Here is a 25482-nt window from a genome sequence, read left to right on the forward strand (position 1 = left end):
TTCAATACCAATTTTACCCTTGCAATGAACAGAATTGTTGATGTGATTGCAGCAGGCACAGGCAGTTTTGCGTTCGTATGTTCTCTGGCACTCAACTACTTCTGCATACTTCAACTTGCAGACACCATTCAAACTTTCAAAGCCTATTCAGGACATTATTGCCCTGTTCATATCTCTAATATAAAGCAATTTTCCCCTTCAAAATCCCCATTCAGATACATGCAAACACTGTTCAAACTTCCTTCAGACCATCTCTACTTTAAGCACCTCTATTTTCCAGGAATTCAGACTTAAAACTTTCAGGCCTGAGTTCAGAATTTGGAAAGAAACAATAGTTTTTGAGATATCTTGAGTTTTAAATATTCGATTTAGATTAGATTTGAGGATTTTTCAGCCTTTTACATTGGTGCCTGTTTCATGTATTAGAGTGAAGCTAAGTTGGAGCTGATTGGCTGACAACTGCCCACTCTAGCTGACCTCCAACAGATGTTTTCACATTGAGGATGTGTGACCACAACTGTGCAGGTAAAAAGATAACGAAATGAAGAATGAAGGTGACATATTGCTGCCAAGACGCATCAAATCCACAAAGAATATGACTTCACTGAAGAGGGAACAACAAAGATCAAATCTGTGTCACTCAAGTGTGAGGAAACAAGGAAACAAACAAGTGGAAGAAACATTCCTCACATCAGATAGTCATTAGTTATTGGATGTCTTGTGCTGCGTTGTGGATGTGTGTGCAGCTCACCCAGGCTACAGGAAGTGTAATGTAGGTCAGATATGTGAGTTGCAGTGCAGGTTCACAGCGCTGTGACCCAATAACAAGCCCTCTGTGCTGTTTACTGTTGTCAGTCCACCTTACCTGCTCCATGATAGCGGGTCAGATCACTCTGACTGTGTCATTCTGGTCAGAGGACAGACAGAAAAAGAATAAAGGGAGCTGGGCTGCAGATTCCAGAATTATTGTTGTCACGAATGTGTGTTCATGTCTCTCTGTGAGGGCTCATCCAAGTATACAATCAAGTCACAAGTCACATTGAAAATTCATTTGAAAGGCTTCTGCAGTTCACTATGAGGACATGCCTGCCCTACCTGTCTCTGGAGCGAGCCTCTCCACTGAGCAAATACATTTAAACAGTGAAAAGCCTTCAATCGAAATTGTCACGATTATAGTAACCAGACCAACCTGCCAGATAACTAAGGATACAAACAGACACTAGAATGTTCTGGATAATTGAAAAATACTACAAAGTTATACTGTGGCACTGCAGTAATATCTCCGATTTCCAATTTTCCTCTGCACTTACTTCTCCATTGTAGTTGTTACAATGGTGAAGATGCCAATCACAGCTGCAAATCAGTGCTTTGCGCAACACTTCGGCTTTGTAATCAGCAATAAAACACAGCAGCTTAAGTGCTGAATTAAACCAAAGTTGATTCCAAAGGAAAATTGATTTAAGAATAAAACACATTTCACTGCAGCTCCTCCTCTCACCATCAGCTGCATGCACAAGTGAAAGTATACAGTCTTGCAGTCTTGTAATCTTTAAGCTTTTGCCCCTACCAAGGCTACAGAATCCACTTTGTTTGCATTCGATACATTTCTAGATATCTTTCAAGGTAATGATACTAAACATTGGCATTTTATTGGCCACAATGTGAAATAAGGCAAATGTTTGACCTTGGCTGAGGTATGAAAAACTGCTTAAATACCTTAAATGTTAAGCTGCCAGGACTAACTAATAACACAAGTGTATTTTGAGATGACAAGAGACCTTTGTGACTGAAGAGGATGTGATGATGATGATTATGAAACCTTTAGTCTCTATTTGCTGTACGGGGGACAGGAATGTAGAGCAAATATGAGCAGCCATCAAAACCAATGTTTCGAAAAAGGTCAACCTCTCTGAATGCCGGTTCAGATAACATGAATAGGTAAACATGTGGGGGTCCGTGTGTTCTTTTCACCATACCTGTTTTTTCTCCTGTGAAAAATTTAATTAGCTGGTGGTACATTAAGCAGCTTATGTTTACTTTATGATGATCACCCTCCCCCTTCACCTTTTTTTCCCCCCTCTCCCACTTTCCTCTCTCTCTGTCTCTCTGTTGATTCTCTCCCTGAGCGGTGCTGTGCCCTACCTTACTCCTGTACCTGCAGGCGACAGCTATTTGTTGACTTAATGCTGGAGCAAGGCTCTAATCTGCCATTAAGACAGGGGGAGAGAGCGGCTTACTGGTGTTTCTCTTACAAATCCACTTCCAGAAACCCCGGCTGAGATGCTGCACTGCATCCCGGTGGATTAGTATGAGGCTACCACAGAGAGGAGAGGAGAGGAGGAGAGGAGTGCATGACTTCAGGAAAGGAAGGTGGTGAAGGAAAGGTGAGGTTAGATAGGTCATGTAAAATGGGAGGAAAGGGGAGTGAAAAAAAGCTGTGAACCCTGGGAGAGTGTTTGTTCGCTCATGTGGGAATACGCAGGAGAGAGGGGGAAAAGGAAAACGACACAGGGAGGCAGAGGTGTAAGAGCAGGGGGACAAGGACAAAAAGGAGAACGGGAGAGATGGTGGTGCGATGTGTGTGGCTCTGTTGGTGGTGGAATGAGCATTTGTGGGCCGTAACATTTAATATCTTGTATCCACAGTGTTTACCTAATGTTATGTGCAAATATCAGATAGTGACGGGGGTGCGCTCTGCTTCTTAACCCCTTTCAAGCTGTTCAAATATAAACTGGGTTTATTCCTGCGTGCGTCTTCTGTGTTCCCCCCCTCTGTCCCTTCTCCTCCTCAGCTTTGCTTTAATGATAACCAGACAGTGCGGCTCCTAGTGTCACTTTGATGCAATCCAAGCATGACTAACACCTTTCTGAAGGCTGTCCATCTGTGGTGGGAACACAGGAGAGCCAGAGCAGGGGTCTGAAATGGAGCAGTCCTGACGGGCAGATGGCTCGGCTCATCCGTGCCAGAACTGTGCGCAACTCCCTCCAACCCAACAGGTCGCCCCTCTTGGCTCAGTCCATCTGTCCACTAGCCTTAAGGGGAAACGGAGCCCACCTGGGTCGGTCTGTGGCCGCAGTACAGCGTCCATTTTGTTCAGGTTCATTCTAGTGAGTCAGAGGTCCAAGAGAGCCCACATTCACTTCAACAGTGTAGAAACCACCCACGCTCATCCAAGGAGCAGCCCCTCTGAAGGTAAATGAAGGGGTTTTCTTCTCCACCAAGCACTCTTGGCTTTCCGTGGGCAGTTGCCATGACTACGGTAAGTAAGCAACCACCTGTGGGCTTACTTCTGATGTAAAAAAAGACAAGAAAGCCAGACAAATACCCAGACTGCAGACTGATTACTGTAATTACTTGAGAATAAAAAAAAATTTCAGATGAGACATCCTGTGCTGTTTCCTGACACATATGGAGATGGTGGCAAACATCTCGATTCAGCAGACAGGAATCGTGCCAGTCTGTGGATCTGTCAGACGGGGGGCCTCCATCACAGTGGGGTATGAGCAGCTGATGTAGGCTCCGGTCAGATCAGACTGAACCCCATAAGCAGTTCTTTCCACCAATCTATCTCCTGCTGAAGATCAACCTTCAGAGCTGCTGTATAGGCAAAGATCAGATTTGATTTCTCCACTGAACAGTATTCAACCCTTGACCTCCCTCCCCTCACAAGCCTTAGTAGTCCCAAGTAGTTGCTATGGTTACTGTAAATCAGGGAAGTAACTGAACATGTGTCCCTGCAGGATGCGGAGCTGCTGTGACCATCAGAGAAGTAGATACACAATGATTGATTGAGATATGTTGAGCTTATCGTAGACTGATGTAACTCAAGGGCTTTGTAGTTTCAAACAATGCTGCTGGATGGATTTTATCCCACAAAAGTGCTTCACTTCACTGTCCAAACAACCCCTCTCACAGCGTATACTATATGTCATCATCATCTAAAGCCTCACTAACTCAGGCTGAGGACTTTAAAGGAGGCGATGAAAGCCTCTCGGGTGAAATAGGGTGAACATTTTTTTCAGCATTTTTTGCCACAGTCATGGGAAGCAGTCATAGTGACAGCAGATGTGTGTGCCGCTGCATTATTATGTGTTCGCCTTGCATAACTGACTTGCTTACAACCCCTTAGTCATTTCCTTTCCCAGGCTCAGAACTTATCAATCAACCAATGTGCATCGCTTGTGATGTGTAATTCAATGTTCACACAAAAAACACGCCCAGGTCAATAAACCGCTTATTTCTGGTCCTGAATGATAAGGCATCATACAGTGTGTGTGTGTGTGTGTCAGCAGAGTGTGGAGTGTGATGAATTGAGAATGAGGTGGCGTTCCTCTTTAAAAACACACTCATGTCTGAGCACAGGTGTGTGTATGTGTGTGTGTGTGTGCGTATACATGTGTCCAAGCGTGTGAGGTTGTGTTGAGGTGGTGCCAGTGGTTTCCTCGTGCCAGTCTGGTGAGGCAAAGCGGCGTGTCGGCTGCACAGCTGCACGCGGGCGGCTCCCATTGGCCGAGGTTAACGAGGGAGAGAGCACATCTGCAAAAGAGCAGGACACGGATGAGTGAGGACACAACAGAGGCTGGCTGGCTCGCGACATGTTTATTTGTGTTTGGAGAGAGAGAAAAGACTGAGAGTGGTGTGTGTGTGTGTGTATGTGTGTGTGTGTGTGTGTGTGTGTGTGTGTGTGTAGCCATGGATTTTTATTTTATGGAACAGCATCAATATGTCAGACAGGAGAAGGGAAATATAATTCAATCGTGTAAACTTGGATTCTTGTTTGTTACACCAGTCGGGCCCAAGCACGTTCTGTACGTTGTCTACAGAAATCCTAGTAAACCTATTGAGACATACTCAAAGGATCAAACCCCCACCAAGGGAGAGCAGTCCCCCAATTGACTTATGCCTCAAAAGTGGCAATCACAGCGCCACCGTCAGGCCAACTGGTACCAAAAGACGAGGCAGGTGATCTTCAACCCGTCGTTCTAGCAGGTTAGGTAACATCCCAACCACTGAGCGCTCTGCAAGCATTATGTTCTCATTCGTTTTTGCAGTTCGGTGACCAAACCTGACTCCCAGCATTGCCCTGCCCACCTTCAACCTGGAAACAAATGGTCAGAATAAATGAAATCACCTGTGTGGGCGAGCGCAGCCTTAGTGTGTCAACTTTAAGAGAAGGCTATGGGATCAATATTCTGCCAAAACTATTTTGAGGTTGTAAAGAAGTCAAGTTACATTCACAGTCCCTGAAGGCACCAAGGACTTCCACAGTGGACCGGACAATGATTGGACGGTTAGACTTTTTAGACACTTTCTGATATATCTTTCATTGTGCATGAAACGGACTTGTTGGCCCGGTGGATCAGGGGTAAAGGTTCTGGCTAAACTCCGCACTTGGACTCTGAGTTGGTGTTTTTTAACTTCGCTGTCCTTACAGTGTGGGAATTTTGAGCGCTTAGTAAAAATCTTGTCCCCACTTTTGCAAACAAATCCTACAAAAACAAATCTTTCCCGCATATTTGCAGATTTTTCTTCTTTCTTTCTTCTTTAGAACCTTGTAATTGTTTTGGCAGAATTGTGATCCCATAGTAGTCTGACAAACACAACGTTTATGAACAACAACACGAGAGGCACGACCCTACTAACAGGGTCTTTGTGCAGATTGCAGCAGAATTGGCTCCAAAAACTAATCATGACAGCAAACTTAAAATGTTAAGTCTTGCTAGTCTTGGCAGTAAACACGCACAAACTATTTTGGCAAAGAGGCAGACTTGATAACACCTCAAACACTCATTAGTTTTGGTAGGATGCTACATTCCAAGAAGTGGAAATGTTCTGTCATGAAACATTGTCCAGTCAACCAAAATTCAGAACCACGTCTTTGGTGGTTGGTTCAAACTATCCAGATGAGTAAACTACAGGGCCACTGGAAATTCATCTATATGAGTAACCTCTTGTTTATGCATGTGTAACCCTCGGCCTGAGTTTGAATGCAAGGGCAGTGGGCCATGCATAAATATGTCTTTGTGCCTAATGGTGTTGGAATGCACCATAGTCAGTACACAGTAATATCAATTCAGGACACTAGCATGTCGTGATTGTTACTTACACAGCTTATTTACATTAGAAAGCCCCGCAACAATAGACAGTCTCACCGCGTAGATCCGATAGCTGGGGGTTTTAACGTTGAAGCTCATGGCGCTTATTGTCTGTCTCACCCAGGGAGTGTAGAATTAACAGATTAGCCAAGCGAAGGGGGGGAGGAAAACGGCTGCATCTGCTGTTTGATTTAGAAAAGGAAAGACAGTTGTGATTGTTTGAGCAGGCATATATGAATTCATATGTCTATTTGAGGATAATGAGTGAAATCCTATGCACACAGGACCTGATGAATGCAAGCAGGCCTTGATAATGTGTTGAAGCGAGTGTCTCCCTTTCCTGCTTCTCCTCTTTTTATGGTGTATGGATTTGTGTGTGTGTGTGTGTGTATGTGTGTGTGTGTGTGTGTGTGGATGAGTCTCTGAAATGAAGCATGTGCGGATGTGAGAGAGGCAGACGGAGAGAGAGGGAAAGAGATGGAGAAAGAGAGAGGGCAAACACACTCCTCTTTACCTTGGATTCACTGGCTGACTCACTGCAGATGGAGGGCATTTTTCATGCTGCATTGCTACACGGTTCTCTTTACTGCCTTATTTTTTATGACACTCCTCCCCAAGGATGTTGGAGTCTTAAGGAGACTCCTGACTGTGATTAATATAACAGGCTGCTGTTACCGACTGACATTTGAGTTCTCCTGCACCATAATGCATCTGGCTCACTCTTCATCGTGTGTTATGGCAACAGGCTCACGTCACGGTGCACGAGAGGGACGGCGGCAGAATATTCAAACCTCCATCTGGCCCTTTCCCTAACTATCTTTCATTTCATTCTCTTTGTCACTTGTTCCTTCATTACTTCCCTCGAATCCTTTCAACTCTTTACCACCTTCAAACACACGCACGCGTACCACGTTTTCAATCTGGCTGATTCTTCTTACCTGCAGCGACTCTCTCTCTATCGCAAGTAGGTTACAAGTCTCATGCTGCAACTCGGCCAGCCAGCTTAAATGAAATTCAGCCATCCATCATCAAACATCAGTTCCCTCTGCTCCGCTGCTTGTTTATGTTGGGGGAAATTTGTGGTCTAATTATGTAGAAGGTTGACTGTTTATGAGGCTTGAGATATTTTGTTTTGAAGAGCGGCATCAGTGCAATGCCCCCTGTGGTACGAATCAAAAATGGGTCAGAGTCTCAGAATATCAGAGGAGGAAGCTTGTGATCATTTTCTGTCTGTTGTCGAGCTTCATCGTCTGACAGATAAAAACTCTCAGCGAGAGGTCAGCACATGTAGGCTGGAGACGGAGATACAGTGGGAGGAGAGAGACACAGATGACAGGATTAGGCCTGTAAGTGTGTGTGTGTGTGTGTGTGTGTGTGTGTGTGTGTGTGTGTGTGTGTGTGTGTGTGTGTGTGTGTGTGTGTGTGTGTGTGTGTGTGTGTGTGTGTGTGTGTGTGTGTGTGTGTGTGTGTGTGTGTGTGTGTGTGTGTGTGTGTGTGTGTGTGCGTGCGTGCGTGTGTGTGTACCCATGCACTTTGTACATGTATATGTCCTGCTTTTAAAGCTTTGGAGTTCAAAGACAGTTTTCCAATTTCACTTTTAATTGAATTCGTATTTTTTTCACTTTCCTGTCGTGGTTGTAAAGAAAATCACAGGGTGTTAAAATTTTGGCAATTTTGCAAATGGAATATAATTATTTCTGGAATTTTAAAAAGCTCAAATTGTAGAAAATTCAATCACAATTATGAAAAATATTTTGCTTATTTGGATCTGGAAACCCAAAATATTATTTTATATATATTTATTTTATTTTTAGTTATTATATATTTTTTTCCCTTTTAATTTCTACAATCAAGCCTAACTAACTAAAATATTTAGTACAATCCCTGAATTATTTATTTTATAGAATTATTTTATTCAATTTTAACCCTTTTCAGACATTTTTCAAATCATGAGATTCTCGAGAAATAGCTGCAGATTGTTGTCATTTCATCAATTTCTCGTGATGTCCTTCACACTGTCTTTGATACACACTCAAGGTTTTCACAGCCATTCTGTCTTAGTAAGTGATGTGTTTTTTTCTGTCGTGTTTCTCTCTGAATTGGTTTCTGCACGTCGATGAAAAGCTCACAAGAGGCACCAGTTTAAGTCCAGATACGCCGTGGAAATCTTGGAGCAGCCCTGCAGACGTGTCGGTGAACGCCTGTCTGTTCACGCACGTGTGCCCAACTCTGTGGTGTAAAAGATGTGTGTGTGTGTGTGTGTGTGTGTGTGTGTGTGTGTGTTTGTGTGGTTAAATATAAATATATATGTTTGTCAGTTAGATGCAGAGAGGTTTACCGCAGCTGCACCCATCTGTAAGCATGTGCACAAGAGTGAGATGATGTGAAGATGTGTATGTAGGTGAGCCTGTCAGCACTGTGAGGTTGAGGTCTGCAGGCATTTGGATGCTCTTGATAGAAAATCAAACGCTCCCTGGTTCCCTCCTCCTTCCCTCAGATTCCCTGTGCAGAGTTCTACTTTTCCGAGACACAAAAATCCATCTCTGCCAGTCATTTTCCCAGGATCAGGTCAGATTGAACGTGCCTGAAGACAATTAAAGCTCACAAACTGCTCGTCTTAAATGGCTTGATGCAAAAAGAGCCTATTATCGATGTCTGCATGCTGCCTGCATTGTAAACTGGCTATCATGCTAGTAGAACCCACCCTTCCTCCTCGCTTTGTAGCCGGCTCTTCATCCGTTTAGAAAATAATTAATAACTTTTATGCATGGGCTGTCACTGTCCATGCTCCAGGTGCAGGTATGGCTTTATGGCTAAGTCGTAACTTTGCAAACGAGAGCGAGTGGAGCCAGGGAAGACAAAGTAGGGTGACATTTACAAGTTGTGGGCAGATTGTATTTCATGCGCGTGTTCCCGCTGTGTTTACACCTGCGGTCGTGATCACCATGCGAGTCGACCATATATGGTGTGGCAGCTCGGACAGCATTCTGATCACATCCGTCTAAGCCACAGAACCGTTCCAGAGGACATCAGTGAAACAATGGCACATGAAGAAGACTCGATAATGTGGAATAGTTCTCCCACTCTCTCTCTCTTGCTCTCGCTCTCGCTCGCTCTTTCTCTCTCGTATTAATTTGACACATTTGGTTCTGTTAGAAATATTACTGTATGTGTTGGGTGCCTTGGGATTTTGTGAACATACCAACACAGCCCTGTCAAACACACGCACACACACGCACACACAAACAGCGGGGTGCAAACACACGCGTTGCACACATCATTCCATGCAGTGCGGCGAATACACTGATTGTATTTTTTGGCCTCGGTTTTCTTCGGCGTGGTGACGAGTCCTTTTTTCCCCTCACATGGATGAAATGAAATCCAATTATACATGTAATGGCTCTACGACTCTTCTGCTTTGAAGGAGTCGGCCTGCTTGACTCGTCACCGCTGGATCCAAATGTGTTCAGTAAATCAGTGAAGGGCAATGTCGCAAACGTGTAATAGAGATTGGGGCATAGTTTGTGTGTGTGTGTGTGTGTGTGTGTGTGTGTCTCTGTGTGTGTGTGGTCTGGTCTCTCCATCCTACTGTTGAACTGTCACAAGAGTTGCATGTTTTAGCGACGCCTGTCTATTTGCATATTTTAATTAAACGACTCAACTTGAATTTTGAATTAATCACTTCCTAAATTTATGGGATAATTACACGGTGTTTGTCCTTGACTTGGCAGCATCGCCCACCCATGAATAAATTCGTCACCGTCTTCTGATGGCAGCCAAAGTTACGCTGACACCTGAAAACTTTTGTTTCGTCCGCTTACCCCTCAATTAGCCATTTTTTTCAAATTCTACTCAGACACCATAAATCACATGGTGTCATATGTTCTTTGTCAACGGGCTCTCATGACAATTTGATCACAAGTTATATGAGCACGCACAGCTGGAGTGGGTGGGTGTGTGTGTGTGTGTGTGTGTGTGTGTGTGTGTGTGTGTGTGTGTGTGTGTGTGTGTGTGTGTGTGTGTGTGTGTGTGTGTGTGTGTGTGTGTGTGTGTGTGTGTGTGTGTGTGTGTGTGTGTGTGTGTGTGTGTGTGTGTGTGTGTGTGTGTGTGTGTGTGTGTGTGTGTGCGGGAAAACAGCATGTGAACAAAAATATCCCTCTCTCTTTGACAAATCGAAAAAGAATTAGGGATCTGAGTGTCTCCATGGTAACCTGCAGAAGCCACAGTGGGCTGAAACTGAAACTGTCATCTATCAATTATCAAATCTTCAGTCGAGCAGTGGATTATTCAGACTAATGGGAAATGAGATGGAAATGAAAGATTTGAGTGTCTGTACCATTTTCGTCACGATGTCATGGGACGTTTCTACGGTGGTGTTTCATCTATAAGCTGCCGTGGTAAATGATTTGTATGTAATCATGCTGACTAATTGCGTTGCAGTGGGATGACATAACCATAGACTCTGAACATCAGGGTGATTTAACTTCCATTAGCCTCATCCAATAGTTCAGCAAAGTCACAAGACCTCCGTTTGGTCTCATTTTACATATTTATCTCTAAACTGCGATCGCAATTTAGACAGAAACAACTAGGGAACAAGATCAGATGATCTCATATGGAAAAGGCCTATAGTGCTTTTCACACCACATGTACCAAACTGTCTCCAAACCTTTTTAAGTTCCTACTCCAGGTTTGATGATGTGGAAGAGTTCAAGAACTGTAGCACAGAGTTTTCATGACCAAACCCTGCTGATTGGTCGGACACAAGCTTCTTCAGCAGGTGGACCTTTGTCTCTCTCTCTCTCTCTCTCTCTCTCTCTCTCTCTCTCTCTCTCTCTCTCTCTCTCTCTCTCTCTCTCTAAAAAGTTTCTCTTTGCCTCTTCCCTCACATCAGAATATTCAAGGAAAACCTAAACATGGAGAGAGAAAGGGAAACCATCTTGATCGCCTGTGTTGTTTCTGTTGTTGTGCGTGGCGGTGACGTTTTTGGCACCTTCAGAAAAACAGCAGCTGCCACTTGATCTAATTTCCATAATCTTCCCTGCGCTTGAAGAGCACAACTTCTGGGTAAAAAAAACCTCTTCCTCATTGCTTTGTCCAAACTGTTCACCTGCAGTATCTCCCCCCAAAAAGCTTGACACACTCCTGCAGCACAGATCAGAGCTGTGTGATCCTCCTCATGTCGTCCCCTCCAGTGCTGCCGCTGTCTGACTACATTACCATTAAGCACATGATGGGAGATGAAGAAGCCCGGGGTGAGTCTGATAGCTGGATAGAGGAACTTTTACGCCAACCCCGGAGCAGCCAGGGGTCAAAGGTCGCGCGTCATTCATCAATGTCTTCTCCCGTCCGTGCCGTTGTGAATGCTAATCGCTGGCGTGCTCTCTCCTACAACAATACAATTATATCTGGACTTGATTAAAAGAGTCCATTAGCTTTACAACCCAGTGTGAGGCCGAGTTGAAAGCCTCTAACTCGGTTGCTCTTCTCTCACTCTGCCGCTGCCTTTTTGTGTGCGAAGAATACATTTGAAAGGCCTCAGCCGCTTCGTTGAGGTGCTGCAATTAAGGCAAAATATGTGATTAGGGAGGAACATGGACAGAAATAATGAGAATACACTCTGGGCTGAGTTTACAGGACACGTTGCGTAATCAGAATATGAGGTGAGGGAATGCATGAGGAGACGTCTGACTGAGACAACGACCTTTACGTGCCTGAAGACATCGATCTATACGCTACGTAATCACAAACTAGTTACTCTGAGCTTCAATTCAGGCTGATTTCAATTGCTTTAATCGGAATAAAATCAGAGTTTTACCATGCATGTAAAGCAGCTGTGTGTTTGGCGGCAGAGACACACACTTCCTCATTGATGGAGCGAATACCGTCATAGCCAACCAGCACTGCTTGCCTGCAGTAATTAAGCCTTTTGACATACATGCTGTGTTTGTGATCCCAGACCTGCTTCCATGTCATTCTAACCAGGAAGTGTTTATTGATCAGCTAGGAAAGGTTTTGGCAAAGGGGAGGCCACAAGCCAACCGGCTCTCCTCTGGGATATGACTAATCATGAGCCTCGGGGGCAGCGGTGAGAATTTTTGCCGCTAATCTCTGGATTGAATGGAGATTAAGCGGCATGTGGGGTGACGACGCTCTGCTTTGTGTTTTTTTTTGGTCTAGATGGGCATCTGCTGCTCCGCCGTTCCCTTATCGCTCTGCCTCATTCCTCCAGGGCAGTTCATCGCCGTTATCAACCGCGCTCCATCTACATGGGAATCAAAGCCCCTTGCAGAAGTGGAATACGATTCAGAGGGAAGTAATAGGGGGGAAAGAAAAACATCTAATCTGCCCCCTCATGATTCATGCTAATAATACGCCGCAGCCAGATGAAGAAGAAAACAACAAACCCTCCCAATTAATGCGAAGGTGGATGGAAGAGCGGCGTGTTCATGTGCAAATCATGTTTCTTGAAACATTTTATCTGCAAGGCCTCTTTTGTTTGTAGGCCTTGGAAATGAGGATTAACTCTCGCCTCACAGAACCCAGCTGCCTGATTCCACCGCTGACACTGACCTCCTTTGTTTTTAATGGCCAAAGACTATATGCCTGTGTGTGTGTGTGTGTGTGTGTGTGTGTGTGTGTGTGTGTGTGTGTGTGTGTGTGTGTGTGTGTGTGTGTGTGTGTGTGGGTGGGTGGGTGGGTGGGTGGGTGGGTGGGTGGGTGGGTGCGGGAAGCTCCTAGTCCAGGCAGTGAGGTTACAGAGGAGATTAGAACCCACACAGCAACCTCCCTCCCCGGTAAACAACTGTGTGTGTGTGTGTGTGTGTGTGTGTGTGTGTGTGTCCGTACAAATGTATAACATGCGACTGCCGCTGCTGGTGACACCAGACAAAAAGAGGAAGACTGAGTCCATCTGTGAAAGCAGCAGGATTAAGCTGTGCCGAGGCCAAGAGCTACACGTCAATCAGCCGCTAAGTGTATGTGTGAGCGTGCGTGTGTACGTGTGTGTGTGTGTCGCGTACACACATGCGCGGGTCTTGTCAGCAATGGGGGAGGAAGGACCCCAACAGTGTTTTCATTTGTAATCTGTGGGCTGGAATAGAGCCAGCGATACATCAATCACACTCACCGGCTACAGCACGACTAAAAACTGGAAAACAAAAGAAAGAAAAGTTACTTTTCTCCCATAGGAGCTCAATCTGCACCCAGTCTGATCCTAACATAAATCACTCCTCACTAGCTGTGTTTCCATGCCAGATTTGATCAAAACATTGTTCAAAAGAGCAACGGTGAAGTGGAATCCTGTGATATTAAGATCAGAAGTCCACATGGAGCAGCTTTCCTCCAATCCTGTAGCTCTCTGTCAATCAGTAATCAATAATCAATACGGCCTCAAATGGAGGTAACGACCAAATTCTTAGTCTACTCAGCCAAAAAGCATGTCAACACAACCTGAACTGTTGATTATGGAGCTTTTCTATGATTACATTCAAACAAATCTCACTACATGACACAAACCGTACATGTGTGTGTAAATGTGTGTATCAATAAGAGCTGAGGAATAGGTGAAATCTGGTGTTTTTTTGTTCCGCTGGATTGTTGAAGGATCTCAGAGGTCCAACATGTGTCTGTGCCCCCCTGCTGGGTCTTGTCTCTGAGCGCTTTGTTGTCATATTGTAAGAACCTTTGATAGTGTGTGTCCAGTCAGTCACTCTTAGAAGGCCAAGGCCTCGATGAGGTCTGGTCTGAGGTGTGTGATGGTGTAAGTATGTAACGAGGTCTTGACCTGGATGTGACCCAACCCCACCCCTACTCCACCAACACACACACACACACACACTAACGGAGCGTGAAGGTGTAGGGGGGTCATTATTCCCCACGTGCTGCCGTACCGGTGATTGAAGCCGGCTCGCTCCCTTCCACCTTTCACCCCGGCTGGAGGGGGGAAATTGAAATCAATACGGCCTATGATGAGGCGACTGGAGGCGGGGAGGGGTCCGCGTATCTGTGTATGTGTGAGTGCCTGTGTGTGTGTGTGTGTGTGTGTGTGTGTGTGTGTGTGTGTGTGTGTGTGTGTGTGTGTGTGTGTGTGTGTCTGTGCCTGGGCTTGATGGATGGCTTGTTAAATGGGGATGATCAATTACCCTGATGGATTGTGTTTTGGGGAGCTCAGAAATGAGACTGATCTCTGCTCCTTAAAGACCCATTGTCCAGCAGAGGGCCAGCAGAGGGATGCAAGGTTGTGTTTGTGTGTGTTTGTGTGTGTGTGTGTGTGTATGGGGGGGGGGTCACTTCTCCACTATTGGAGTTTGCATAACATCCTGCCAGCCTTGGATATCATCTGCTTCAGTCTTTTCCAGGATGATGTTGTTGTGAGAAGTGGCAACTGGTGCCTCCCTCCCTCCCTCCTCCCCTCCCTCCCTCCCTCCCTCCCTCTCTCCACCTCCATGCCTCATTTTTTTTTACTAAAATGTTTAATCCCCTCCTCCTCCTCCTCCTCTACCTCCTCCCTCCTCCCCCCTCTCATCCACTCATTCTCCTCTAACGGATCCCCTTATTCTCTGTGCATTTTCATTTTTCCTTTCCCGTCACCGGGGGCCCACTTTTCCCCGCCCACTCTCCTCATTTTTTTTAGCCTGAAACTGGAATCGCGGAGCCAAGAAATAGTTAATCTCCCCGGCTGCTGCTGTGATTGGCCGCTGTATGCGCCGCTTCAGCCTCCTTGAATGAGAAACAGGGGTAACCAGGCAACTTCAGCGCTAGGGGGGGAAAGAAGAAGCAGAAGAAGAAGAGGGTAGAAGCTTTACGGGATCTTTAGAATCAAGAAGAAATTTGTGAACATGTAAAAGCAAAAGCGATGTGATTTTTTTTTTTTACCTACTGTGGAATTAACAAATGGGGATTTTCTTTAAACGCGCACACACACACGCTCTCTCTCTCTCGCTCTCTCTCTCCCTCCCTCTCTCGCTCATACACACGCACACACACACGCTGAGGGGGGAAACGGCGCGCTCAAATGAAGGGGACACAGATGTGGATTAAAACGCATAAATGGGACAATCCGGAGACGCAAACGCTGAGAGAAGGTGAGTGTCATGTCCGCTGTGAGCATGTTGATTAACGGGAGTGTTTCAAACTGTGAGACCGGAGCTGCTCAGGGATGCAACACAGCTCAGAGCCGCGACATGTCAAGATTTATGGATAGGATGCGTTGGCCGCTGAATGAAAATGGGTTGCGGAACAGAACAGTCCGCTGTGGATGACTGAGACACGGACACACACATACAAGCACGTCAAATCAAATCAGAGGTGAGCCTGTAGATGGATCATCGATGAGGCTTTGGCCGTTTATTTGAATGTGGAGCTCTGTAAAGCACAAACGCCGGTAGCCTGTCAAATAACCTGCAGTCCCTCACTGGAATTGCGCACAAATCAGGAAAAGGGAATGTTCGTCTCCTAAATGGACATTTCGTCGTATACGTGTGTAGCTTATCGATGTTGAATTGGAAAATGTCAATCGCTAAAAAGCTTTTACGGCCACGTCTCCACCCCTCCCTCCCTCCCTCCACACATATTCAAATGAAGAGATGTCCTGCTGCAACAGCAATAAGTCATCTTCAAAAGAGTGTGTGTTCACCAGTCTCGGTCGATCGTAAATGCGTGTATGTGAAGGAAGGGTGACAGTCTGTGTGTTTATAAATGTGTTGATTCCATGTGAAGATACGGGGGCACAGAATGTTCGCTCAGACCGCATCGCGGGGCTGAGAACCTGTGGATGGATGGAGGGGATGAGAGCGCAGAGCGCAGCGGCATCGCTCCGCGGGGCAGAGCTGTGCCAAAGTCTGCCTCCGAGCACAGAACAGGCCCGTGCGGGAGTCTGCTGAGGGCTCAGGTTCAGGGGGGGTGGAGGGGGGGGTCTCACTATGACTTGATTAGTGGATGGATCTGAGGGTCAGGGGGGGTCCACATTGCGTCACCGAGCAACAATTACGAGCCTAAAACGTGCTTTGAGTGAGACAGGATGGATTGATGGTTGTGTGTAAGAGCCTGTGTGTGTGATGGTTCATGATGGTCCTTTAGGTGCTGCAATGGACTGAAAGTTGTCACGTTCATTTGAAGCATTTGATTCAATCTGATATCAGACTGACTCTCTTCCTTCTGTACATCTTCATATTGAGAAGTAAAAGTTTTGACGCACAGGTGAAACGATGTCGGCTATGAATGCAGCGGTTTGCTTTATTCTGCGTGTTCCAATTTCACTCTTGTTCACTCTGACCTGCATAATGTTTCCCCTAACCTGACAACCCACTGCAGTGTGAGCAGTACAGGAGCCTGTAGCCAATATGGAAGAAGAAGAATGAAGAAATGTTGAGAGGAGATGCTGAGATAAGAGACACTCTGGATATATTCATGCAGTACTTTTGACATTTCAGTGTGGCGATTGACCCAAACACATCCCTGTAGTCGAAACCTGGATTGGAAAAAAATATGGCCGCTGACCAATCGCCTCCACATTGGCCTTTACTCTGCCCTGTTAAAATGGAATATGAGCCAAAACGACCTGTCAAGTTGTCATTTTTGCAGCCCGGCAGTTGGCATTGCTCTCCCTTTGCTTTCTATACTGATGAAGCAGCATTATTGGGCCATATGTTTGCCACGATGCCCTGTGGTTTCTGCTTGAGTGCTCGTTTAAGAGAAGGCTAGTTGGGAAATGGCCTTGAGAGGTAAATTAAATGATGCTCTGCAGTGGAAAAGCCCTAATAGGCTACACAGCTGCTATAAAACAGACTATTGGCAAAATGAAGTGGCCCACCTACATCCTGTGTGAGCAGCTGGCTCAAATGATCACGGGCCATGTTTGTCATATGGCCCGGGGTCGGTGTCCGCGCAAAGGTCGGCGTCGGCGTGGTGACATTGGTGCCAAAGTTCATTGTCAACTTCTATCAAACTGCCTTGAGTAATCTTCTTACCCGGGATGTTCCGCAACAGATCCTAAGCCTCACTCTCGGGCTAGATTGTGGGACACGCGCACACGCCTGCACGTGCACACGTTTTCCCCCCGCTACATCCCAAGACATTTCCCCGCAGCTCTGTGTGAGTTGTGAGGCTTAAGATAGAGCTGAATGTTGAACAAAAACACTAGAGAGCATTAACTTCTCCAGTAAGGCCCTTTGTTGTTCTCCCAGTAGACCCCAGACACTTAATTTAGCTTCTGACGGCCAAACCACTGGCTGTATATAGGAGCTATACATTATCCGATTATGATTATAATGCCTTTTACCCTCTGTAACTACTGTAAAATGGGGGAAAATGGTTTGGATATTTCTCTTGCGTGTTATCGCAACACTATTACAACAATGCAGCAACCCGCCGGTTGTTGTTTTGTTGTTTCGTCACCTTGGTTGTTTCCTTTCATGTTCCTTTATTGCGACAAATGGAACCCCCTGGAGATAAAGAACTGAGCTCAGACTGACATTACTGAGGCATTTCATCATTATTCAAACACTGGAGTGGTTTTAAATCTTTCATTAAATGCGATCTTGTCACATCTCGACGAGTCATTAATGAAGAGGTGACCTCGCCGGGCAGATGCGGGTCAGAGGTGATCGGGGCTGACTCAGTCGTGACTCAGTGGAACAATAGGGGGAGATTGCTCAGATAGCGGTGCATTGTAGTTTGCCGTACGATGCGCATGCTCTGCTGGCAGCGTAATCAACATGACAGGTGCATCTGAAGTTGAAAGTGCAATGGGAGCTTTGTGACTTAGACAAAGAAAAGCAATCTCCCTCACGGAGAGTCGAACATGTCTACCCTGTAGCTGAGGGACAAGCTGCTTGGCAAAGAGACACAATGTGAAATCTGGACAGACTCACAGAGACACAGCAGTGGAAAAGCTCTCACTCTCTCCCTGGTATCATATTCAAGCAACCTACTTCCATACTTCCATTTGTTTCCTATTACTTCTGAATTGATAATTTTTCTTAGTTTAATGTAGACACACACATTAGTTAATTCAATAAGCCTTGTTTACAAACCAGGTCAGTTATTGTCGCTAAGGGTGGTTAGTTTCATGGTTGGGGTCAAATGAGCTGTAATTCAGTTTAGTTGTAGCATTTATTTATTTCTATAATAACAACATTGTCAAGCTCCACTGTTATCAAGTGTTCCCCCATAGTTCAGTCCCTTACTGACAATGTTGTGATGACAGAGAGGCAGTGAGCCCCAACACTGTAAACACGACACAGGAATCCAACGGGGCGGTGATCTGCCAGCCGTTAACACATTCCTGCTCCATTGTGTAGAGCTGGGTGGCTAGTAATCCCTGCGCCCTGGCCTGTAACATCTGCCGGGTGGGTGGGTGAAATGTTCAGCGTGAAGCCAGCAGTGTCACCCTGCTGCCCCTGGTTCAGCCCGAGCAGCCGTCAGTGCTCGTTTCACTTCCAGAGGACCAAGCATCTTCAATGCATCAATGACACCAGCCATCACAAGGGAGATGTAGCATGCCAAACCAATGATTCATTAGGACTCAATTAGCTCAGAGGCACGAGGCGGCCTGCCATATGCCTGTGAGCTTTACTGCAATATGTACCCACTCCCTGCTTCTCTACTGTGAACTGCATTTGTCCCTGCATGTGTGTCATGTAAGAAGAGACGTTTCCATTCAGATTACAAAAGAAATAGAAGCCAATATCAAACTATTGCAAAAGAAAATTGTGAATTAGACCATGGGCAGTGTGTGTAGAAGCCAGAAACACTCCCAGAACACAGAAACCCCAGAGTTAACATTGGATGGAGATGTAACAAATTTCCTCTGCCCAAGAAATGATTCCACGGCATAACAAACGTAACAAAATGTGTTTTTATTTTACTGTTGAATTGCTTTCCTGCCACTTAACACTGATTCAATAGTTGTACCCTTTGCTCAACATAGCAACCCTTAGTGCTTAGTAAATATTACAGACCAATATTACAGTTATGATTTTCGCAGTTTGCCATTTCCACTCAAGTGCTTTCTCTTCCTTACGTCCAAATTTGCATAAAAATAGTTGGATAGACACAGACATACTTCGGTAGTGTTGTAGAGTAATGACACAGAACTAAAGTCTGCTGCTAAACAACTTCTTTGTACTACTAAACAAGCCGGTCGTAAATATTTAGTAGCGCCATCTCCAGTCACCCACTTTTTCAGGCTGGAATTGAGTCATGATGACCTTCAGCTCAACTCATGTTGCGCCAGTTGGCACCATATGAAACAGCCATCCATCTAGTGAAGTACGAGTCTGCAGAGCCGCAGATAAATCTTAGGAGGTAGAAAAGCCTCATTCAGTATCAACTTCATTCCGCGTGCCAAGAGGCTGACAAGATCTATCCATCCTCAAATCTAGTTTTTTCCCCTCTTATCTCTACCGAGGTAAAAGTCTCCCTCGCGCCCCATCCACCTACACACACACACACTCACACACACGCCCATACACACAAAACCTGAAATTAACAGGATTAGATCAGGACAGAGAGCTGAGACCATTAATTTTCCTTCAGAGGTGTCAATCTTGGGTTGCAATTATGATTTTAAGAGATGTAGCACGTAGGAATGCAGCATTTTCATATGTGAGGGTTCATATGTGGAAGCAAGTCTATCGTTGTAACATAGCAGATGAAAAAAGGCTTGTTTCAATCAGTTGAACCAATTAGAGCTTCAGTTTGAGGCAGGCAGGCAGGCAGGCAGTAGAGTTTCAGGCTGAAATCTCTAAATTCAGCCTGATCGTTATCATTCAATGTCGAGTTTGAGTAAAGCGGCAAAGCCTGATTAGTTGCCTGTAGGAGCTATGACAGCCTGATCTGCCACGGAGTTTTGTGACACCGGAGATGTTGGACCGCTCTTGCAGTTATGTGTGTCATAAGACAATCACTTTCTCTCAAATGTACAAAACAAGTTACAATCGTGTAACTTTTCCTTAACACCGGAGGGCAAGAGAGGTTGTGAAGAAGAGAACCAAGTCAGGGCCGTAGCAGCTCTGCCCTAGTTGTTGACACGTGCACCCACCCGACCGCACTCCTCCAGCGTTTTTTCACCGCATTACCCAGAAATGCTATGTTCGTGTGACCCAATTTATCAGACACTCCTCCCCATTCATCTGCTCTCACAGATGCACTACGGGAGGCTCCGTAAGCAGCCGAGCATTCATCACCTCGGAGTGGTGAGGTCCTTCAGTTTCATCCCGTCGGCCCGTTGTGCAGCCCGATTCCCCACAGGCGGGACAGCAGCTCCATATGTGGCTGATGATTATAATCATGTGGCGGGCTGGCAGCAGCAGGCTTTACAGTAGCTGAAATGCATTTGAGTGTGCATTAGTGTTTGTCTTCTTGCATATTGAATCAAATATGAGCTCAGTAGAGTTTTCCCCTCCACTTACAGTCATATTAAATATTGCATGTGCCACATCTAAATGCTGTTTCACCTGCTAGGGCAAATTGAAACATGTAGTTACATCTCCTGTGCTTTTATAGACTTCCATTCATACTTTTGTATCTTCTTGAGCGTGGGGAATTCCCTGCGTTTGGGTCACTTGCAGGTGTTTGACAAGTCATATATCATTGACTTAAAAAGCAAAGGATTGTAAGTGTGTTTCCCCTCGCAGTGCAGCCAGTAAAAGCGTTCTCTGTGATGATAAGCAGAGGAGCTACGCCACACCGCAAGCATCTGGCAACGCAACAGCGACCAGCATGAGGTCCACTGACGAGGCCCCTTAGATCACTTCTCATCAGAGCATCGCAGCTGGAGACAACTCTGATGTTTCGCTCTAATCAGGCATCAAGTGTCATATTCAGAAGGCTTCACTCCAATTTGTATTTGGTGTCTGCTCTTGGTTTAGAGAAAACAGTGTGAATGACTGAAGAGGAGGCTCTCTGGAAGTGACAACAGAGAGTGTGTGTGTGTGTCTGTGTGTGTGTGTGTGTGTCAGCCTGTGTGAGAGCTTGACCTTGCGATGCCATTGTAATGAGAGGGAGAGGAATATTTCACTTATCATTAGCAGCATGATTAGCTGCCAATGGGCTGTGCCTGGTGCGGTTTAATCCTCCCCGTCTCAAGAGTGCGATAACATATGAGATGACAACAGTTTCACACCCAGTTTCACACCGCCCATGGTTCCATACGTCGCCGCCGCCTAATCGCTCATGTGAGATTAATGAGAGACGTTGAGGTGTAGTGAAAGATTCGCTAATTATTCACACGCGTATTGTATTGTAGTCGTGGGAGAAGGCGGTCAGTGTGTGAGGAGCGTGTTTATGTTGTAGAAACGTCTTTTGACAAGAAGGTACAACAAAGCTGTCCTCGAGAGAAATGCGGTGTTGGGAACAAAGTGAGCAGTAAAAATACAAAAATAATTATCTCATACCTGCATGAAGAGTCGGATCACAGACAATATGACAAACTATATTCTTAAGCAAAGTTTGGGAGGTGACTGCAGGGAATTTGGTCTTTCTTTTGCTTATTACAAAGTCGGCCCTTTAGTTTAATGTAAGGCCAGGCGACGCAGCTTCACTCTCCAGTTTGCAATGACCAACTCTGCTGCTTTTGCGGCCCTCGTCATCATTTGGCCTCCACATGGTGACACGTGTTCATCCTCTGACTCTGCGTTGGATGCTGACGCTATCCTCCTGACACCTCGTGGGTCTCAGCGCCACCCAGCGCTCCCTTGTCCATTCTTGCCTCTCAAACAATGCTGCTACCTTAAATTCCACACAGATTCTCCATTCAGCTAAATTCACCTTTGACCCTCTGTATATTGAAGTGACAAAAAGCCGTCGTTGAAATATTAGCAATGCTTTGTTGCCTTCCTGATGACGCACGTCTTGGATGGCGTCTGCACACAGTTTAGTTTTTGAGCAGTGGTCCCCGTTGAGAAACACAGACAATTATATGAGTTTTAAAGGACGTTCTAAAAGGAAAATGTGTCGTGTGGAATTCCCAGTGTCCCTGTACAAGGACACTAGATTCATTATTTTAAGACACAATCAGTGGAAGTGGCTAATATTAGCTGGTTAGGATTGTAGAGACAAACACTCAGGTGACCAGATGTCCCAATGTTTTGTACATAGTCCCTGTTTTTAGTGGCCTATCGCCAGCTGTGATTGTGATTGTTTCACGCTTTGCACATCACATCATTAAGGGTGTGATTTCGCTGTCAATTAGCTCGTTTACGGCCGGTGTGGAACCCATGGTTGGGGGGCCACACAAGGGACACATGAGGAGCTGAGCTGAGCTGGCCAGTCCATGGAAAAAAAAAGGGGACTAAAACAAATACATAAACTCTAAACCTATAAGAACATGGACAAAGGTTCAGACAGAGCAGCAACATAGAAGCTGCAGGAATCAGGAACAGGATATGGAAAACGTGGACATCTAGACTTACTGTCGAACCCAGTTTCACTCTGGCATCTGTCTGCTGCAAACTAATCTGGAAATCAAACAAAACCCACAAATGTTTCACAGTGGAAGGAAAGATAATAGCTTCTACTCTCCTGTATAGTCGAGAGCGCCAAATAATGAAAGTACTGAGATACCTCGGTAATGACAAGAGTGACAATAGGTAGACAAACAAAGAAGTTACTGTTTGGATGATGTGTTCCGTTCTGGCGTGATGTTATTATTCACAGCAATTGTGATTGTGTTTGATAGTCAAACTGCTTGTCCACAATTCTGCTGAATCAAATTTGTGTCTTTCAAACCGCAAAATCCGCTCACAACAGCAAACTGCACTACAGTAGAGTTGTTGAGTCTCAAATCCAGGCTGTGTATGTATCTTCATTATTTCCATGACCCATGAGCAATTAAAGAGGGCACCTTTGGCTGTTTATTTAGTTCAAAGAGAACACAGACACAGAAAAATAAGACTAATTGTCTCATTAATTACTCGTGGGATGGAATAGCGTCCAAACCAAGGTATCCGCAGCTCTTTTGTAAGTTACAAAAGACAGCAGCCGGTGGGGGTGAGGGCCACAAAAAACATGCATCAACCTCTTTTCATAAATAGGCTTTATACTGGCAGGAGAGGGAGACAAAGGAAAAGAGGGCAGGGGAAAACAGAGGTGGGAGGGAGGGAAAAAGAGGTATTGTATGGAAAGCTTGAATCAAAACAAAATGACACATAAAGGGGGCAAAACAAAGGCAAAATGAAGGAGAGGTGGGCGGGGATAAGGATGGAGAAGTGTTGGCTGTGAGGTGGCATGGTGTTGATCCAGGCCTTGTGGAAGCCAGACCCCCTCCTCCCCTTGCTGAATGTGGTAAATAGGCTGTTTTAACACTCTGAGAAACGGCGCAACAATCCGAACCAAGGGTGAATTAAAGACTCCTCGGGGAAACCACAGAGGGACATCAGAGGAGGTGTTTCCCAGGGACACATTCACCACTTAATAAGTCCAAATGTCGCACGCTGGCTCCATTTCCAGACCTGCTGTGTCGGGTTGGTAGACTAGATAGTGTAACGTAAATGTTTGGGTGTTATTGTTTACTGTCGCCATGGGGAGCTACTGACACACCATTAGCCTGAATCTGTCTGTTATGGATGCAGAAGTGCCAGAGAAATGCAAACTTTCAAAATAACCCGCATTAATATTTGCATCTCGAGACCTCTTCTATGCGTGTGTATGGTTTGTTCAGTTATGTCACGTCTCAAACTTGAAGAGACCACACACACACACGCACACGCACACACACACACACACACACACACACACACACACACACACACACAGTATAAATTGGGCCCAGTTATCCTGCAGCAAAGCTGTTAAGGATAATGCGGGAGCACTTCAGAGGGCAGCCCCACACTGCCCTCTGCCCAGCCTCGCCCGGCCAGGCTGGAGCCACGCCTAAGTGAGTGCAGCGCTCCGAGGTCGATGCTGACATAAATCTGCACCGAAAAGCGACCGCGCGGCAATAGTTATTTAGTTTACCAGCTGTGGCCACTGAACCCGTCTCCCTCACAGAGCAAATGAAAGTGCTCCAAAGGCACAAACTGAATTTTTATATGTATTTTGTTCCTGCTCCCTGCTCACACATTTGGTTGTTCTGCTGTCAGAGGCTCTCCATCTTGTCAGAATGAGGTGAACTAATGGGCCATGGCTGAACAGCCTGAGCTCAGAGGCTATCAGTTCCCCTTGGGAGGTCAGGTAGAGGAGGAGGAGGAGAAAGGGGAGCTTGTTCTCTGCTTTGGCCTCAGTATTTCACTTTTGCTTGGTATAAATGCATCAAAGTAAATGCTACAGTTTATGATATTACAAGTTAATTTCCTCAATTTCTTCATTTCTTATTATCTGAAGAGGTCTGGATAATTATAACAACGTTTTTTACCTTTAAATATTGCCGTGTCTCTGTGGCTATTTGGCACAAGCTTCCCCGTGACTGTGTGTAATATGATTAACCCACTAAATCATACGGTCAGCGTTAATAGATTACACTGGTACTCCAAAGACCTGTGTGCCAGTCAACCACTCGCTCGTCAGGAATCCAATTAGTCTAACAAAAGCAAATTAACCTTATCTTAGATTCAAAGGCTATCAGCCACTTGTAAGGCCACACGAGAAGCTTCTTGTTGATTTTGTGGATGTGATAGCTGAAAGCTGTTGTGGAATTGTGACTATGATTAGAAAGTGGTTTTAAAATGGGTTTTCACAACAATACAGTTTGTATTTGTTTATATTTGTAGTGAAAGTTTGACAAGTTCAGATTTTTTTTTTATCAAGAAGGAGACCAATGTTTGGAATTCTTAATAGTTTGTTTTGTCAAAATCTGCCAGTGCTGTAAAATTATTTATTTACTTATTTTGACTTATTACGACACAAATTGCGAGATGAGTGTCAGGATCTAAAACCATAATTGGATTCGGGCAGCGCAGAATTGAGAAAATGACGCCAAATCTTTCCAACTTAAATCTTTGCACATTATTTGGAAACAAAGACTGTGCAAAGATTGAATTCAAACTCTAAAATCTATAGTTTGCTGTAAAATGTTACAGATGTTCGGTTTGGTTTGAGTCAGACTCAGGCATGTTTTGTCTTGGTGTGATTTGTTGGTCTGAACACTTAGATATGGTCACCGTCCAGGCAAAACACAAAGGCAGTAATTCATTTAAAAACTACACAGCACCAATGCTAATATGTCCATGATAATTGTAGGTCATTCATGAAGCTTCTCTGATGTAAATTAGGTGTAACATTGGAGATACATTGGTAAAGGCAAGGAAAAATGGCAATAATGAGCTGCGGCACATTTAAGCTTTACACTTTATGCAGCTTCCTCTGGTGTAACGGGTGGTCTGTCACATTAGGTGTGTGTGATAGAGAGACGCAGAGCAGAGAGGTTGGAAGAGGCAAAGTAGTGAGA

General features: G+C 45.2%; 1 protein-coding gene across 1 annotated transcript in view; it reads left to right on the forward strand.

Annotated features, from left to right (window-relative positions):
* Positions 1-15096: 15096 nt before the first annotated feature.
* The window catches only part of LOC143010150 (disabled homolog 1-like), a 36784-nt gene continuing 26398 nt past the window's right edge, over positions 15097-25482 (forward strand). The window contains exon 1 of the mRNA XM_076162350.1: positions 15097-15181. The gene's annotated coding sequence lies outside the window, so the exon portion shown is untranslated. The remainder of the gene's footprint in view (positions 15182-25482) is intronic.

The sequence above is a fragment of the Genypterus blacodes genome, unplaced genomic scaffold, assembly GCF_046128005.1.
Source record: "Genypterus blacodes isolate CSIRO-AG114 ecotype Tasmania unplaced genomic scaffold, CSIRO-AGI_Gbla_v1 ptg000120l_1, whole genome shotgun sequence".
NCBI classification, from domain to species: domain Eukaryota; kingdom Metazoa; phylum Chordata; class Actinopteri; order Ophidiiformes; family Ophidiidae; genus Genypterus; species Genypterus blacodes.